This window comes from Mesoplodon bidens (assembly GCF_964165515.1).
Source record: "Mesoplodon bidens genome assembly, chromosome: 14".
Lineage (NCBI taxonomy): Eukaryota > Metazoa > Chordata > Mammalia > Artiodactyla > Ziphiidae > Mesoplodon > Mesoplodon bidens.
In genome coordinates this window covers 73,999,950-74,019,725 of record NC_138170.1, presented here as the reverse complement: position 1 = coordinate 74,019,725, position 19,776 = coordinate 73,999,950, and the positions used below count along the sequence as shown (strand labels likewise).

Sequence of the window (19,776 nt, the reverse complement as noted above, 5' to 3'; positions counted from 1 at the left end):
ACTTCCTGAGACTCTTGGGGTGCTCAATGTTTTGTGTTTCTTGTATGCTTCTGTTAGTGTTTCAGCCTCCTGCCTTGTTGTCAGGTTAAATATCACTTGCCTTGAACATACAGTATCCCTTCTGACCTTTCTAATTAGGTTGCTTCTAATTTGTAGTAATCTGTAGCCTCAGATGAGTGTGGTAGACTTGTAAGAGTAAACAAGCTCTCAGAAGGAAACTACTTCCAACAAACGCAAAAACACATTCTAAAGTTACAATCCTTTCTCAGGAAAGCAATTTGGCATCATATATACAGGTTCGTATATCTTGAGCCCGTCTCCCCAACTTTGAAAATCAATCCTAAAAAGAAAACCTAAATACAAAGAAGTTTTATGCAGAAAGATGTTTGTAGCAGTGTTGCTTGCAGATCCTGAAGTTATAAGCTGCACAACTGTCTCACAATAGTTAAGTGATATAACACATCTATAAAGTATCGTGTAGCTACTAAAAATATTAAAAATATATTTTTTATTGTATTACAATAAATCTGTACAATCTATGAACGAAAGAAAGGAGAATTTATTAGGAAAAAAGGACTTAAGAAATCTTCTCAGGTGGCAGTGTCTTATTTAGTTAAACATGCACTTACCATGTAATCAAGCTATGCGCATCCAAGGTATTTTATTTACCTAAGAGAAATGAAGACTATGCCCACATAAAGTCCTGTACCTATTCAGAGCATCTTTATAATGGAAATGACGGAAACGCCTCTCAACAGATGACTGGATAAACACAGTTATGCCATACAATGGTGTACTGCTCATTGATAAAAAGGAGCGAACAGTGCCACAACAGGGATGAACCTTCAAATGTGGAATAAAAAGCTTCACACAAAAGAATGCGTACTGTGTGATTCCAAAATGAATCAGTAGCATCAAAAAGCAAATCAGTGGTTACTTGGGGTTGGGAAGAAGAGAGAGGATTACCTGAAAAGAAGTACTTTTGTATATTAATTCTGGGGTTGTTACATTAGTGTATAGATTGATTGGTATTGGTGAGCCATATACTTTTTAGTGTATGTAAATTAGACCTCGATAAAGTTGATGTTTTAAAAGATGACTGTATAACATGAATTGAAATTATGATGAAACTAAAGAGATCAAAATAATATGGTATTGGTACAAAGAGAGACAAAGAGAGGGACAGAACAATAAATTCGAGAAACTGAAAAAAAAAAAAAAAAGATATCTTCTCAAGAGTAAGTAAAAGCATCAGAGCTTTACCAAAGCCCCTTCTTTGCTTACTTCTACATTTTCATCCATGGTCCAAACAGATAAGGTAATAAGTTAAAGAAACTCTGGATAAATGCGAGAGGTCTCTTAGCTATATGGATCCACATACTTTTGTGGTGAATCATGCCCTAGTGCAGGGGTCAACAAACTTTTTCTGTAAAGAGCCGGACAGTATACATTTTAGGTTTTACAGGCCATATGGTCCCTCAACTTCTCAACTATGCATCTGTAGCACAAAAGCACCCATAGACAATAAGAAAATGAATGAGCACGAATGTGTCCTAATAAAACTTTATTTATGAACAGTGAAGTCTGAATTCCATATTTTTTCATGCGTCACAAAATATTATTTTTCTTTTGATTTTTTCCCCCAACCATTACAAATTCTAAAAGTCAATTCTAGAGAGCAGTTCAAACAAAAACAGGTCGTGGGCCAGATCTGGCCTATAGGCCAAAGTTTGCTGACCTCTGCTCTAGTGCATTTACTCTCGACTGTTCCACAAAACATCAAATGCAGATAATTCACTCTCAAACTCGAGCAGACCCAAAGTTAAGCATCAGGGTTTTGCTTTCAACCTTTTCATTTATACTCTCACCATGTACATTTTTTATTTTAATAATGCATGGGAATTTCAGATTATGTTTAATGGAGATTATTTTATTATTCTCTTTCAATGACCAGGGTGGGTTATGGGGAAAAGACTTTAAAAACAAGACAGGAGCTTCCCTGGTGGCGCACTGGTTGAGAGTCCGCCTGCCGATGCAGGGGACACGGGTTCGTGCCCCGGTCCGGGAAGATCCCACATAGCGCGGAGCGGCTGGGCCCGTGAGCCATGGCCGCTGAGCCTGCGCCCAGAGCCTGTGCTCCGCAACGGGAGAGGCCACAACAGTGAGAGGCCCGCGTACTGAGAAAAAAAAAAAAAAAGACAATACAAAACTCACAAAGCAAGACTCAAGCTCAGCTTTTTAGTTTAAGGTGTTACCATTTATTTCAACTATGAGAACGCAAATGGAGGAGAAAGTGGGCAAAACAATGAGATACAAAGAAAATAAACACTTTTGATTCTTCTGCAATGACCTTCATATTAACCGTAATGAAACTGCAGGGGTGGGGGTCACACATATGCCAGTAAGGACTCTTAAAATTTCTGCGCTGGTGTCACCTGATGGCAAGGGAAAAGAATCTGGACATAATTTAACAACTCTCCCCTGCGTGGTTAGACCTAAGGGAGAAAGAGAACAATCTCTTCTTTCAACAAGCAATAGAGTATCTAGCTATCAGTTATATAATACTGACCTGACTAGTTCCCTTGAAGAAAATGTATCCCAGAATTACAGTACACACTATACTGCTTGGGGGTGTAAAGTCTGTCTTCATTGTTTTTTTTTTTGGCCTACATTATTAAGCCATGAAGTTTTCCAATATTATTTCCTTAAACAATTAGAATTTGCTAATACAGAAAATACATAATAGAAACTTTTCTATGGACAAGACAATGTGTAATCTTTTTTTTTTTTTTTTTTTTTTTTGCGGTACGTGGGACTCTCACTGTTGTGGCCTCTCCCGTTGTGGAGCACAGGCTCCGGATGCACAGGTGCTGTCAGCGGCCATGGCTCACGGGCCCAGCTGCTCCGCGGCACGTGGGATCCTCCGGGATCGGGGCAAGAACCCACGTCCCCTGCATCAGCAGGCGGACTCTCAACCACTGCACCACCAGGGAAGCCCGACAATGTGTAATCTTGAGGAAAATTTAAATTAAAAAGTTAATAGTTTTTGAGGTTATGATGTTTCCTAGCAAAAGAAGGGTGTCTTATTAAGTTCTAAAATTTAACAGTATAAGCTAATTTTTCTGTAGACAACATTATTACTAATTATGTGAGAAAAACAGATAAAGTACTTCAAATAACAACTTGGTTACGTTTTGTGGGTTTTCATATTTACTAATGCATACGCCAAAAGGTTTACAAATAGTTGGTGTAATGAACCAAGAATATGCATTATTTTCTTAGGTAACACCTGATCCAATTCCTTACCATATGCCTACCATAAAAAATAGGCTGGGGGGGCTTCCCTGGTGGCACAGTGGTTGAGAGTCCGCCTGCCGATGCAGGGGACACAGGTTCGTGCCCCAGTCTGGGAAGATCCCACATGCCACGGAGCGGCTAGGCCCGTGAGCCGTGGCCGCTGAGCCTGCCCATCCGGAGCCTGTGCTCCTCAAGGGGAGAGGCCACAACAGTGAGAGGCCCGCGTATGGCCAAAAAAAAAAAAAGGTTAGGGGGCAAAAACCATTTAAAGCTACAATAAATGGTATTAAAGCACCAGCATATATGACCAATTACATTTTCATAGTTTTATAATTAGTTCTATTTTAAAGCCATAGTAGTAATTAAACTCTGGAGTTAAAGGGGCTAGGAACTGTGTCTTAGCCACCAAAATGCTCAATATATACTGAATGAAAAAAATCATTCTATATTTTATGAAATGTAAATTCAGATCATGAAATCATCTAATATCTGGATAGTGACTGTTTATAAATGCCTTCATATATATGAATATACAATGCTCATTTTAATAGAGATGTAAACAAGACTTTTCCTCAGACTTTTTGTACAACTGAAAACATTTACCAAACATAAAACAAGTACAACTTCCCATTGGCACTACTTCTCCAAACTAGTCCTCTAATACGTAGAGGCTGCTGCTACCTCATGCATCCATTACAAAAACAACAAAATTACATGAAAACTGGGACTTTCCTGCTGGTCCACTGGATAAGACTCCGTGCTCCCAATGCAGGGGGCCTGGGTTCAATCCCTGGTCTGGGAACTAGATCCCTCAAGCGTGCCACAACTGAAGAGTCTGCATGCTGTAACTAAGAAGCCTGCATGTCCCAACTAAAAGATCCCACATGCAGCAACAAAGACCTGGCGCACCCTAATAAATAAATAAATTTTTTTAATTACATGAAAACTTAATTGATTCACATAAGTCAATACACACAAAGAGTAACTTAAGCTGCTTACAACATATTCTTAGTAGTCATACTCCTTGGACTGTTTTTAATGAACATAATCATTGAGCATTAGTGGTATCCATTGAAAACAGGTACTAAAGTCCTTACAAATACCTTAGTCTCTTCAGCATAGTAAATCACTTACGCAAATTTTCCAACAAAATTCATTTGTTTAGCAATGCTTTTTCTTATCCATATGACAAAGGTAAACGTAAATCCAGGTTTAAGTATTTCTGGTAGACTATTAGCCTTCACAGACTTAATATTAGAAGTCTCTAGGAACCACCATCAACACCTAGTAATCTGTTATTTATCTGGGGGTACAAATTGAATCACACACTTTTCTAGTGGTGTTGGACAAGTCACTCAGGTGGTAGCTAAGCCAGGAGCCATAAATATTTTTTTGGTATTTGCTACTCATTTGTCCATGTACTTCATGGGGGAATTACATACTTGTTTTACCAGCATTGAGAACAGTACTGTGTAACTGACTTGACTATATTAAGGAAAAGTCAAATTTTACATTTTGAATAAAACTTGGCAAAAAAAAAATGTGTTATCAATATACAGACTCCCAGAAACTAGAAATCTTCAAAGACCCTAGCTCAAATCTTCTAACTAAGATCAGAAATTAAGATTGTTTCAGCACCGGCATTAAGACATTAAATAAAAGTTTACCAAATATTTATGTGCAAGAATACTTTAGCTCTTTGAGGATCAATCTCATATATCATATTTCTCAAGGAGACTGAATAGGGTAAATATATACTTAATGCAAATATAAGACAAGGCATTTTTTTTCCCTTAGAATTCTCTCAAAGGCGAATCACCATATATTTGAGTCCTTACAAAGTCTCTTATATTACAAGGCAGTCTCTCAATTGGTTTAGTTTAAGAAATAAAATACTGCTTATGGAAATTCATTTTTTTCTTTGAAAAACAAAATACTGTTTAGAGAAGATCTACACACTAAAACAACCTCAATCAATTCTAGTTTTTCATGCTTTTACATATCACCGGAGAGAAGTAGGTCAAATAACTTAGATGGAAATGAAGATAATTATTATTTAACGCAAAGTGGCTCTAATGAGTCCAAGATACATGTGAAATGTCCAAGATATATTATGAAGTGAGTCCCCCAAAAGCAGTATTTCTAAATTAATGTTCTTATATGTAATTTAATATGCCATCACCCTAAAAGTGGAACAAGCAGACATTATATGCCTCATGACATAATGTAATACAAAACAGTACCACCAATGAAGAATTACTGCCTAAAAAAAACCCACCCCAGTAAACTCAATCTAATAATAAAGCTGCTAGATCTAAATACTGATTTATCAGAAATATGAGAGAGAGAGAGCAAAGCCAATAGATAACACAAGGAAGCAATCGCCCAATCTAGAATATGGAAAAAAGAAAAAATTCACCTCATTTCACTATCAATGAAATTTTAAAAGAGAAGGAGAGGGAGGACTATTATATACACTAAAAGACTTAAAAGTCAAATACATTGTATAAACCTTGCTTGAATCCTGATTCTAACAAACCAACTATAAAAAAACTTTTGAGAAAATCAGGGAAATCTAGATATAGAATGGGTATTAGATGATATTAAGGAATTTTGTTAGCTGTGATAATAGCAAGAAGATTGCATTTTTTAATAAGTTCTCATCAGTAAGAGAATTTATGCTTAAACTGGCTACTGTCTGGGATTTGCTTTGAAATATTCAAAGAAGTAAAATATGGGTATAAAGATTTCACACAACATTGAATATGGATGATAGATCTCCAAGGGTGCACTGTACTATTCTACTTGTGCTTGAAAATTTCCATAATAAGTTTAACAATATGACAAGCAGCCATGTGAAGCAGGTGGTATTTAAGCTGGGCCCTGAAGGACAGGTACAATTTGGACACCCACCACCACCACCACCACCACCACCACCACCACCACCACCACACACACACACACACTTTTAAACAAAACATTTATAAACTGCAGCTTGTACAGGGGGTTACTCTCCAGAAAGTTAACTGACTTACAGTCCAAGCTGTTGTTTAAACCTAACATCACTTATTATTTCAACCATATTTTTGACAAGTAGTATATGAAATTAAAACAAAAACAAAACTGATTTCCAAATGAGCATAAACCTCTTTGCACTGATTTCTATCAGACACCATCCCCCAAAGCGAACAAGAGAATGTACTGAGCACTTGACTTTACGCCAGAGATGACACTCGACACATTATATTTAATCTCATTACAATCCAGCCAAGTAGGTATTGTATTCCTACTTTACAAATAAGGAAATTGTGGTCAATTTCCCTACCCTAATAGACAAAGCTACTAAAATGGCAGAGGATTCAACACCATCAAGACTTCAAAAGCTCCATGCTCTTTACCATACCAACCAAGCATAAACCATCACTCTGTTCCCCAACCTTCCTTTTGCTAAACTATTCCAGTCCTCTGGACAGCTCTTTGCCATTTATCTCTTCATGTGCAGATCCTACAGATCCCTTAAAGTTTGGGTCAAATGCCACTTTCTCCATTAAAACCTCCCCCAAGTCATCTTCTTCTCAATTCTCATGGCATTTAATTTGTATTTTTCAATGTATTAATATCATCTTATCCATTAGACTTTAAAACTTCTCTCAATCAGAATTATGACAGAAAAACATGTACCACAATTTTGCACTTTCTGGTTATGCCAGTGTTCTGTGAAATATTAACAGTCATGAGGAAGGAGACCAAAAGAAGGATACTAAATACTGTAATAGGGAGAGAGGGAAAATGATAATATTATCAACTATACAGCCATTAAAAAGCAGGAAATGGATATATTTATGCATACATGGAAAAAATTCTAGGATACTAAGTGAAAAGGCAAGGTGAAAACAGTGTTTCTATCATTCCACTTTTGTAAAAACAGAAAACAATCAGAAAGAGTGACACAACCGTTAACAGTGGTCACATCAGGAAAAGGGTATGCATGATTTTTATTTTATATTTTATAGTTCTATACTCTGAATATTTGCCATTTGTTACTTATATTTTTAAAATATTTAAAATATATACATGTTAAAAATCACTAAACAGGTTAACTTGGAAATCAAGTTATATGGTAGAACTCAAATATACATACACCTATACATAAGAGAGGTATCATGACTTATCAACAAACAACAGAAAAATATCTTCAATAAATTAAGCATCACTTAAAAATATTCTCTTGAATTCCTTGGCGGTCCAGTGGTTAGGACTCAGTGCTTTCACTGCCATGGGCCCAGGTTCAATCCCGCCCCTTATCTGTAAACTTCTAAGGGTTTTTAAGATGATATAAAGGAATTTACACGTATACCCAATACCTACTATAGTAACTATCTCTAGCCACACTTTCATGAGACTTTGAGTTTAAAAAAAATCAAAATCCAATTTGTAGATCTAAATATTCTATCATCACCTGATTTAAAGGAATTACACTTGTGGTCAGCACTTAGTTTTTTAAATCTAAGTTAGTTCTACCCTACTCTTTGATATATTTCTGCAAAGTGTTAAAAAAAAATGGAGTCAACCAAATCATAATTTAAACACAATATATTTGATAGTATGCTGTAATAAACATGATTTACGTATTTCTAGCTTTCAAAGTATTTCATAGTATTGTTCTTTGTAAGTATTCTTTGACAAAAAGTTAGGAAAGAAGAGGTGAACTGGTTTAAAAACAATTTGCCATTATTCCCTACCACTCAAGTCTATCACTGACCCGAATTCAGAAAATCCCAATGGAAGCCAAAATACGCCAGTTCTAGGCTATATTTCATTCCTAACAGCAATGTGAATACATAAGATTAACCACTACAGGAAGCTAACTCCAAGTCTGGTGCCCTGAAGGTTTAATTATCCGGGGTAAAATACACCACATTAAAATCTGGGATGGATCAAAGATGTGCCTTTCTCAGTACACATAGTGAGGATCTATCTGTAAATTGATCCTCAGGAAACTAAAAGTGCTACTACCATTTTGGAAACACTTCATGTACTCCTCAGGGACATTAGCACCTCAATTTTAAGGTCACTGGTTCTCAAATCCTCACAGTGCATTAGAATCTAGACAGAAGGTTTGAAAACTACTAACACTCAGATCCCACCTATCTAAGACTTATTTGAATTAGTCTGGGTAGGGAGAAAGGCACAGATTTTTATTAGTATTTTTAAGCTCTCCAGGCAATGCTTCCCTGTGCAGATAGGACTGAAAGTCTTACATACACCATACCACCTACAGCTAAGGGATATATTCACAAGCACCCTAATGGTTTTCCAACTAAAAAATTTTGTGTCATTCATCATGGTGTAGCAGAAACAGAAACCAGAACCAAAAGATCTAGAATATGGTACCAGGTTTGCCTCTAACTAGCTGAATGAACTCAGACCACTTGAACTCTCTGGTTCTGTTTCCCCATTTACAAATGAGGATAACAATGCTTCCTCATAAGGTTATTGTGAAGACTAAATTAGATAATATGTGAAATTGCAATATAAGTCCTTTCTAGAATATTAACTCACCATAATGACTGAACATATTTTTTTCTGTTTAAGACTCAATATATAATCCTTTGACACAGTAATTTCTCTTCTGGTAATTTAACTTACATAAACAACAGCAACAACATAAAAGGATGAACTGAATAAAGGTATTTGCTGCAGCACTGCTTGCAGTGGTTCAAAAACAGAAGATGAACAACCTAAACTCGACAAAAATGGGTTAGTAAAATAAAAAGCCATACACTAAGTATGACAAGTTATTAAAGTTATATGTACTAATACAATAAAATATCCATGATATTAAATAAAAACACCAAGTTGCCTAAGGTGTGTAACCTGATCCCAGTTTTGTTTAACAAAAGAGGGGCAATGTATATGTTTGTGTGGAGTATGAAAAAAGTAAACACCTAACTTTGGTAGGAGAGGGGGTACTGTTGGCTTTATCTTTTTGTATTTCTGTGTTGTAAGGCTCGTTGACGTTAGCAAATTAAAGTATTTTTAAAAAAGGTCCTATATTAATACAATTTAAACACATTATAATTTAGAAGCTTTACCACAGTCAACAGAGTACAAGCAATCTTGCGCTATTTTCAGTTCATTTTAGTACTAGGCTGAATGCCCAACGGAAGACTTGTCTGAATGGCTACCTAGTAATTTTCAATTGTTACACAGTATCAATAGAATCAGTATGGCACCAAGGAGAAATAACTTAAGAAATGTTAATTAGGTTGTAACAGAGAACTAAAGGAAATCATTTGAGTTCGTGGTCTGAGACAACTGGAAAAAATAAAAACCACTTTAAGCAGCAGACTTTAGTGCAGTTTTTAGAAGATTTTTTCTTCAGACAAAAAATTTCCATAATCACCAACGCACAGTGTTCTTTAAAATAAGAGGTTCCTCGTCCAATACATTTATGTATTGGGGAGATATGCTGCTCCCCAGCACCCACTTGTTCTTTTGCAAGCTGAGTACATGGTCATTCTGGAATTCATTCTCTGTGATAACAGCATAGTAAAGGCTCTGAGAAGTCCCACAATTAAAACTGTTTAACTGGGAATTTCCTGACAGTCCGGTGGTTATGACTCCGCGCTTACACTGCTGAGGGCCTGGGTTCCATCCCTGGTTGAGGAACTAAGATCCTACAAGCAGCACAGTGCAACATGCATGCATGCATGCATAAATACATAAATCTGCTTAACTTTAACCCAGTATTATTGTAACTTTCTGTAAGCATGTTAACACAACGCTGATTATTTTGAGAAGCAGCTATTTCTAGTCATTTCCAAGAAAAAAATGAACGAGTTATCTATTTCAACTTTCTTGAACTTTTGTCTAGGAAAAGTCATAACCTATGACGGTTAAAAGGTTTTAAAATGTTTAGTTCATGATAGGCATAATAAACAGTCTAAGAAAAATATTAGCGGTACAAATCTTTGAATTAAACAAATATGAGGAAATCTTTTGGGTGATGAATATGAATTGTGATTTTTTTAAAAAGTTCCTCAAATATTCAAGAACAAGCCTTGAATTGGTGATCTGTTTCCCAATGACTTTAAAGTGATATGACCAAACCAATTTCCTAAAGACATAAAAGTTAAAAGAAAAAATTCTAAGTTGTTGCTTAGAAAACAACAAAAAACCAAACACCTAGACTGCAGTGTCTGAAAAGAGAAACCAAATCTATATCAGTTTCAAGGAGTACTAAGTTTATGCCATAAAAAGTGTCTGTGGCAGAAATAGTCTTGAGTATAATCTAAATGAAATTTACTCTATATTCATTTAAATAAAAATTTGTGGAAGAAGCCACACCAAGTAACTCATAGGAAATGTACACAAAACAAAAACTAATCTTAGGAAAGTAACTAAGCAAATACTAAATAACAAAAACAGTAAGAACTTTAACTTCTGAAAGACAGAAAGATGGGGGAGTGACACAGCACATTACAAAAAATTTTCATTATCCAATTCCTTGGAGACAACCTTATTTCTAACACTAAGCTTTAAAAGAAATCTCTTATATGGGGTATTATAGAGAACACAGAGTTGTAATAGAAAATATGCTCAACAACTCTCTTTGCAGATGCAAGGTTTCAGAATCTCATTTTTTTAGAGTCAATCCCTGAAGGAAAGTCATGTGTCTAACTCCTAACACAATCCAGGGAAAGCGATTCACAGTAATTATGTTAAGGGTTCCTGGAAAATATAGTCTGAATCTTCCCAAGATATAATCTTGGATCTCTGAAGTCGTCTTCAGAATTATTCAAATTAAAAAAGGCCCTGGATTTCCCTGGTGGCGCAGTGGTTAAGAATCCACCTGCCAATGCAGGGGACACGGGTTTGATCCCTGGTCCGGGAAGATCCCACATGCCGCGAAGCAACTAAGCCGTTGCGCCACAACTACTGAAGCCCTCGCACCTAGAGCCCGGGCTCCTCAACAAGAGAAGCCACGACAATGAGAAGCCCACGCACTGCAATGAAGAGTAGCCCCCGCTCACCGCAACTAGAGAAAGCCGGCACACAGCAACGAAGACCCAACGCATCCAAATAAATAAATACGTTAAAAAAAAAAAGGCCCTTTAATCTAGTGTGCTGCTTGTATCTCTAATCAAATCTTTTCAATTCTCCTCCTTACCTCCACTTTAAGCTCTGCCATTCTCCCCTATCTGGGTCACTACACATACTAAACCCTCTGGCTAAATGCTACTACTTCACCCATCTCTTGACTAAATTAACTTTTCTAAGTCTTTTTATAGTTAACTTTACCTCTTCTGGAAAGCTTTTCCTGACCCCCTGCAGTGTCTACCTGAGTCCAGAGCACTTTTGCAACACCACCTCCAGTGGCACTTAGTGTACTGCACTGTGTAAACATGAGTTTAATCATCTTCCCCTCCACTGTAAACGTAAGCTTATAGTTACAGTAAAACTATAAGAACAGGGATCACTGTACCACAAACATCTAAGCACAATCTGGCACATGATAGGCCTGCAAACCTCAAAAAATGAATGCAAGTTTCTGGTAGTCTAGCTTGATGAAATGATACAACTTAGAATATCCAGAGTAACAAATGGACTGAAACTCAAGTAATACTCCATGAGTATCTTCTCAACCAGACTTACCATAAAAATTAGTAGCAATTTTATCTTTGGCAAGATCCTTGAATACTCCTATTTTTGCCAGTGTAGGAGCCAAATAATTTAGAGATTAAATGAAGGCACCTTTGGATGAAAAGCAATCAATTATATTTCAACTGCAAGGTGGTCCAAGAAAACATCTGTAGGCAAAACCTGGAGCTATCACCTTCTCTGAACTCCAAATCTTAATTCTGTTTGTTAAGTTGGTTTCAAATGACTCAGGTTTTGCCACAGAAAGTATAACCTTTTGCATTAAATCATGCTAAAAGTGCTAATACTACAGAGATGTTAAATAAATGGCCTGGTCACCAAAATGGAAGACACAAGTAGCTCCTTCCTGTATACAATTCTTTGTTGGTATGTAACAAAGTCATACCATAGTCCATATTTTTCTCTACCAACAATTTGCCTCATTTGACTGCTTAGCAAAGACCTGTACTTAGAGTCAGCCTGCCTCCGCCATTTATTTACCTTTTTTTAACCTCAGAATGAATAAAACCATCTTATACATTAGTGAAGACTATCTGCTGCTGATCTCTTTCAGAAACAGTGCCTAAAATCAGAGATTACCACCTTGAGATCTAGAACTTGCTACTCTTGACATAAAATGTCCAGTAAAGGGCTTCCCTGGTGGCGCAGTGGTTGAGAGTCTGCCTGCCGATGCAGAGGACACGGGTTCGTGCCCCGGTCTGAGAAGATCCCACATGCCGCGAAGCGGCTGGGCCCGTGAGCCATGGCTGCTGAGCCTTCGCGTCCGGAGCCTGTGCTCCGCAACGAGAGAGGCCACAATGGTGAGAGGCCCGCATACTGCAAAAAAAAAAAAAAAAATGTCCAGTAAAACTGAAACCACAAAGATTTCTCTAAAACTAGTCTCTCTACACACTTTTTTTCTGGGGGACTAAAGGAAAAGAAAAAAGTTAACCCCTCTCCCCATACTATTTTCTATGTACTCTGGCGGTTTTATTTTCCTAGACAGGTATCAAATAGGTGGTTTTATAATGTCACTTTACAGTCAATTTCACCGAATCCCTTCCAGGAAGCAGATTTTTGGAGATTTTTATGGTCCAAATATACATATCGCCCTAGGTAGGTGAAAATGACTGCCTTCTTTTGCTGTCCCGTTGGCAGTCAAAGTATTCTGACACCCTAACTACCCCTTCTCCCTTCACACTTCTTCCCCCTTTTTGTATTTGGTAGCTACAGTGAAATTCTGGAATATATATATAAGGTGTACACAATCTAGATGTTTTCTAGTACTCTAAAATCTTTTCTCGCTCCATAAGAGAATAGTAAGAGAATAAGAAGTGAAAATCTGTGATATGTAAACTGAAAATGGATGGGATTACAGAAGCTATATTTGCAGAGGTGGTATATACTAAAGAAACTATCTTTTTGCCAACATGCTTGAATAACCATCCCTTTTAACTTCTTTTTTTGAATTTTATTTATTTATTTATTTATACAGCAGGTTCTTATCCCTTTTTAATTCTTAATGCACTTTAGAAAAATGAGTCAGGCAAGGGCCAAATACAACTTTTCATTTTAAGAAAAATGAGGGACTTCCCTGGTGGCGCAGTGGTTAAGAATCCTCCCGCCAATGCAGGGGACACAGGTTCGATCCCTGGTCTGGGAAGATCCCACATGCCGTGGAGCAACTAAGGCCCTGCGCCACAATTACTGAGCCTGCGCTCTAAAGCCCGTGTGCCACAACTACGTGCCTAGAGCCCGTGCTCCGCAACGAGAAGCCACTGCAATGAGAAGTATGCGCACCACAACGAAGAGTAGCCCCCCCCGCTGCAACTAGAGAAAGCCTGTGCGCAGCAACGAAGACTCAATGCAGCCAAAAATAAATAAATAAGATAAAATAAAATAAATTTAAAAAGTCAGTGAAACAAAACCTTTTGCAATTTCAATAAGAATTAAAATGACCCTCTGTGGGAATTCCCTGGCAGTCCAGTGGTTAGGACTGAGCGCTTTCACTGCCGTGGGCCGGGATTCAATCCCTGGTTGGGGAACTAAGACCCCGCAAGCCTCGCGGCATGGCCAAAAAAAAAGACACTTTGGAAGCTGACACTTGTGTTCAATTAGGCAAGCTTTAATTTCTCATTTATAAATAAGTAGGATCTTTTGAGTTACTGAAAGGAAAAGTCACTAGGGAAAAAATATTATTAAGCTTATGTCTCTAAGCATACTGCTACATGAAAATCTGAGAAGAGAAAGCATATGCCATGCACCTACCTACCTATGCAATAATTCTATACAATGTTTCACTGGAAAAGCATGAAAATAATATTTCTCTGTAAATTCACTTTTCCACTGCAAAAGCAACTTTAAAAAAAATGTCTTCTATCTATATTGCTAAATATAAAAATCACTACTTAAACGTTAGCTTCTAAATGATAGGGTTTGAAGAAACCTTTTTCCCACCACATCAGAATTCAGGAGTGAGAGACATTAGGAATTAGGCTGATGGCAATCCAAATAGCTCCCTTATTACTGAAAAGCTACACTGGAAAGCATAATCTAAACCTAGACCAACAGGGCTTCCTAACACCACACCCCATAATTATCCTAACCCAGTCACAGGTAGCACCGGACAACCATGGTCCTCCTCCAGAAAGGGACAGAGTCTATCCCTGGTGGCCTCCAGAAAAAGCAAAGTGCTTTCTGCAGGGGGCAAGCTCCCAAAGAGAAAGAGGAAAGGGGCTGAGCCGTACTTGATCAGTTCCTTCTTACAAACTCATCAAAGGGAAGAGTGAGAAGGTGGGACAATAGGAGCAAGTCAGACTATTTTTATGCTTTCTTAAGAACAGCAAAAAACTCTCTAATATGTCACAAACCAATTTACACTATTATAAGTACAATTATTATCTTAATCACACCTGTCAGTAAAAATGGCCTTAAACTGTGAATGTAAGCTAGACGAAGCCATATGTGGTACAAACATTCAGATGTTTAAAATATGTATCCACGGGCTTCCCTGGTGGTGCAGTGGTTGAGAATCTGCCTGCTGATGCAGGGGACACGGGTTCGAGCCCTGGTCTGGGAAGATCCCACATGCCGCGGAGCAACTAGGCCCGTGAGCCACAACTACTGAGCCTGCGCGTCTGGAGCCTGTGCTCCGCAACAAGAGAGGCCGCGATAGTGAGTGGCCCCCGCTTGCCGCAACTAGAGAAAGCCCTCGCACAGAAATGAAGACCCAACACAGCCATAAATAAATAAATAAATAAATAAATGAATGAATGAATGAATGAATGAATGATAGATAAATAAATAAATAAATAAATCGAAAGTCTTATATACCTTTAAAAAAAATATGTATCCACAAGTCTTAAAAACATGAGAAAATACAGAATATTTTCCTATCTTAGAAACCCAACGAATTCAAAGGTTGTTAAATTAGAAACTACAGAGAACTTGAGTCCAGGAGAATGAACCAACCTCCACTTAAAATTATGAAGATCCTATCAGTATCTATAAAAGGGGGACCGTCTGGTCACCAAGAAGATTGGTTTTGGATGTCACACCTGGCCCAAATCTCTGATAATTACTTCTGTAAATAGGATAATAAGTACCTGCACAAGAAAATAAATTATCTTTCAACACCAGAAACGTTTATAGACAAGTATGGAAGGTTTAAGAGAAACAAAATCCTCATATTCGTATCTGTGTTAAGACTGCATTATTTGGTTTATATACTTGTAATGCCTAAGAAAAACTGGCCTATTTAAAGTGACAACCTTGTAAGACCAACTTTAATACGGCAGTAATTAACTTACTTTTAAAAAACCTGAACTCTTACTAATATCAAAACATCAAGGAACTTCAGACTCAAATTAAGAAAACCATGTGTTAAAATTAAACAGTTTAAACTGTTTGAAGATGTTTAGGCTTGTTAATCGCAAATCTAACTCGAAGAAACCTGTGCAAATAACAAAAATGAACTTTACAAAAAACTGAACTTTAGAAGTGAGAGAGTGGCATGGACATATTATATACACTACCAAATGTGAAACAGCTAGTTAGTGGGAAGCAGCCGCATAGCACAGGGAGATCAGCTCGGTGCTTTGTGACCACCTAGAGGGGTGGGATAGGGAGGGTGGGAGGGAGACGCAAGAGGGAAGAGATATGGGGATATATGTATATGTATAGCTGATTCACTTTGTTATAAAGCAGAAACTAACACACCATTGTAAAGCAATTATACTCCAATAAAGATGTTTAAAAAAAAAAAAGAAAGCTTAAGAACCAGGATTCTGGTTAATTTTTTTTTAAGTTTTTTAAAAAAAACTTTAATTTTTTTAAAAATACGACTTACTTCATACAAAAACCGCCCTCAAGGACACCGAAAGACAATTCTAAAATAACTCAATTTCACCGAAAATTGGACTTCTAAAGACATTCTTATAATAAGGGAAATGCCAGCAACTATTTAGGACTGTGCAGATAAAGCAAATCATTTTTTAAAAGCAGGATATTAAAAAACTAAGAAAAGAAACGTATCCAATTAAAGCTATTTATCTTTGTGTTTTTAAAAGGATTCCTAGCCAGAAATCCTTAAATCATCCTCCAATGCTCCAGGTCACATGGTGAAGAGTCACCTATTAAACACGAATCCAAGCAGTAAACAAGCTTTTAAAATCCTTAGTTAACACCCTTTATTAAAATTTTCTTGGTATACAATACCTTCACAAGTATTACATCTCTCTCAAGCATTTAAAAGACTTTTTCTAATAAAGCTTTCCTCAAAAACCTTCACCCCAAAAAATCTGTCACCAGTTTTCTTAGGTTAAAATCTCACGAAGTACTAAAGTCCAGATTTTAACACGATTGTCTTATTACACCTAATACGTCCGCAATTCCCATCCTACCCAAATGTTTAAATATGTGTTACAATGAAAAGCTAAGAAAAATCGGTTTTCCCTAGCTATGTTCTCAGAAGTAACAGTAACTTTTACACGCGTGTTTGGGCATACAACTTTTAACTATTTATCGTCCCCAAATTTGGCCCAGTTCAGATACAAAACGACTGCTAAAATGTGTGAAGCCCCTAATCTCTTCTTTGGTTTTAATTTACACATTTCCCCAAGTATCGAAATCTGTTCCGATAACAAAAACACAACATTCCTAACACACCGAACCCAAGTCGCCTTTTCTTTCAAACCCACACCTGTCTACCGGAAGCTTTTCCTGCACACACTCGGGCCCTCGAGAATTCCCACACTTGTTTTCATAAGCCCACGCCTTCCTCTTCGCCCACTTCCAACTCGCACGCTTCTCGGGATCCACCCGGCCTCTCCCCCCATTCCCGGCCCAAGGGCTGGGCGAGCGGGCGGACAGCTCGGTCTCTAACCCCGAGCGCGCCGAAACCAAGGAAGAGCCGGGTGGGCCACCCAGCGCCGCGAGGCTGAGGCGTGGGGAGGAAAGGAAGCGGGAAAGCCGAGAGCACCCCCCGCCGGGCCCACACACCCCCCTTCCGGCACCCCTCCCCCGGCATTGTGCGAGCGGGCCCAAGGCCGCAGCCCTCCCGGGCAGCCCGCAGGCCCCGTCCACCCTCCCTCCGGCAGGCGGCCCCCGCCGAGGCCTCCACACAAAGCCCGGGGAGCCAGCCCCGCGGCGCCAGAGCACGGGGAGAGGGTGCAAGCGCGACTGACTTACGGGGCTGCTGCGGCCGCGCTGCCTCAGCCGGGGACACCGACCGTTGGGCACACGGCGGCGTCGCTCTTGGCCGTCCTCCCCTCCTCCGCCTTCGGTGGTGGCAATATCTTCTTTCTCCACCTACCTCCCTCCCCCCCACCCCACCTCCTCCTTCTCCTCCCCCTCCTCCTCCTCCGAACCACCGAAGTACCGAGGGTGAGACACAGAGACTCACAACAACATGGCTGCCACCGCCGCCTCCCCTCCCCTCCCCTCCCCTCCCCCCCGGCCACCGGGCGCGCGCAAAGCACTCCGGGAGATAAGGGAGGGGGAGCACTCACCGAGGTGCCGCTCCTCTCTGTGGCTTCCGACGCTTCTCCCGCGCTCCGGGCGGGCGCCGGCCGGCGGGAGCTCTGCGCGTGCGCTCGCTCTCTGCGCTTGCGCGTTTCGGCCTTCCCTCCCGCGTGTGCTCCCCCGCCCTCACCTTTCGGGCTAGCTGCTGGTTCTAGGCTCGGCTGGGGCGTCAGGCGGGAGTGCGCGCCGGGTTCGGGAGCGCGCGCCGGGCTCTGGCGGCGCAGGCGTGGTGTTTCCGAAGTCGGCTTAAGTCTCTGTCTTCCCGCGTGGGGCCTAGTCTTCCGAACTCGCTTACCCTCGGCTTCCTGCCCCGTAGCTCATTGTTCTCCCCCAGCTGCCTGTGCGGGTATCAGCGCCCCCGACCGCGGTGTACTCCTCGCACTTCGCTTTCGTGGTGCTGGCACCCACAAGAGCCAGACAGTAATCCAGGACTTTAGGTTTCACCCTTAGCCTCTCCCCGAAGCAAGACGGTGGAGACACAACTTGGGTGGAAGAGTGAGCCCTTTAAGTGGACTGTCATTCTCCTAGTCCTTGCTGCATGGGCAGGTGGAGCCGGCTCAGCAGATTGCCGCCCCCTCCCCCCCTTGCTTGGCCCGGTAAACACAAAGGAAACTCAGGTGGTTCTCCTACGCTAGTGATTCTCGCTCGCGGCTCCTTCCCAGGTCTGGATTTCTGTAGCAGGCTCTTAATAGCCTTCCTGTGTTCAGTCTCGCTACCTCCAGTGAGTTCTGGTCACTGCCATCTAACATGAAAATCTGATTCCTGGCACTCATCTTCGCCTTCAGCTTCTTGGTTTCTGTTACCCACATTGCATTTCCCAAGTGTGTTCTGTTCAATGTTAATAGATGTCCCTGTAAAAAATGTCCTATAATCAAGTAAGCATGGGAGGCACTGGGATGTAAATATTTTGCCTGCTTTCTCCTTTCCCGCCATTGAGCTGATAACAGCAAAAGAGTCTTTATGTACAGTTGCTTAGTCTGGGTAAAAAGAGGTGAACCCATCAGAGGCCCTCCCTGAGAATTCGGAACTGAGACTAAGAGACCCTAATCTCTCCCTAAGAAGTCTCTTAAACCTGGGATCTCTGGGCTGATTGGTCCCACCGTGTGGACAGGAAACCCATGGAGACGAGTGGAGTTGAGGGAGAAGAGGAGAGTTCTGACATTTCTCTCCCCCTTTGTTCCTGGACCTTGTTGGCGGCCTCTTGGGTCTGAAACAAATGCCTCGATTTAGATAATAAAATCTGCTTTTTTGCTTCAGCTAGATAGAGTTCTTGTACTTCCAAGAGTTCTAACTAAAAGCCATGCGGATACCGTAGTTACTATTTATTTAGTGCTTATAGTATGCAAGCACTATAGCTTTTTCCTTGTCCCATTTAATATACTCATAAGCAGGACGCTTCACTAACATGTGACCTGTGCAAGTCCCACAAAGCCTCAAGCTTTAGAAAGAAGCGTTCCGCAATTGGTTTAATGCTTTGTTGTTGCCATCTAGAAAGCCTTAGTTTTTGGAAAAGAGAGGGCCCTCGTTTTCATTTTGTACTGGGCTCCACAAATTATATATAGCCCGTCCTGTCTATGAGGTATTATCGCTGTTTAACAAAAGGCTTCTTTACTACCAGACTGCTTAGCACCCTTAAAATCAAAATATGCTTTGCAAATATCCAAGTGAGGGACATGGTATGCAACATTTCCCAGACAAATTTGACCGTATAAGACTTTTTTCCATGGGAAATCTGTTAGAGGTTTTGTGCTCTGCAGAACACAGATCAAAGCCCAGCCCTTTAGTGATTTGACTGCCTATCTCCAGCTCCTGATT

At 39.8% G+C, this 19,776-nt stretch overlaps 1 protein-coding gene across 7 annotated transcripts in view; it reads right to left on the bottom strand.

Annotated features, from left to right (window-relative positions):
* Positions 1-17,969, bottom strand: part of PUM2 (pumilio RNA binding family member 2) — a 94,634-nt gene extending 76,665 nt beyond the window's left edge. For 3 of the 7 annotated variants that reach the window (XM_081254282.1, XM_081254276.1, XM_081254277.1), the window contains exon 1: positions 17,629-17,761. The gene's annotated coding sequence lies outside the window, so the exon portion shown is untranslated. Of the gene's footprint in view, positions 1-17,140; positions 17,284-17,628; positions 17,763-17,948 lie in introns of those variants that run through there. The other 4 variants (XM_081254279.1, XM_081254284.1, XM_081254280.1 and 1 more) reach the window with 3 other exon arrangements.
* Positions 17,970-19,776: the final 1,807 nt, after the last annotated feature.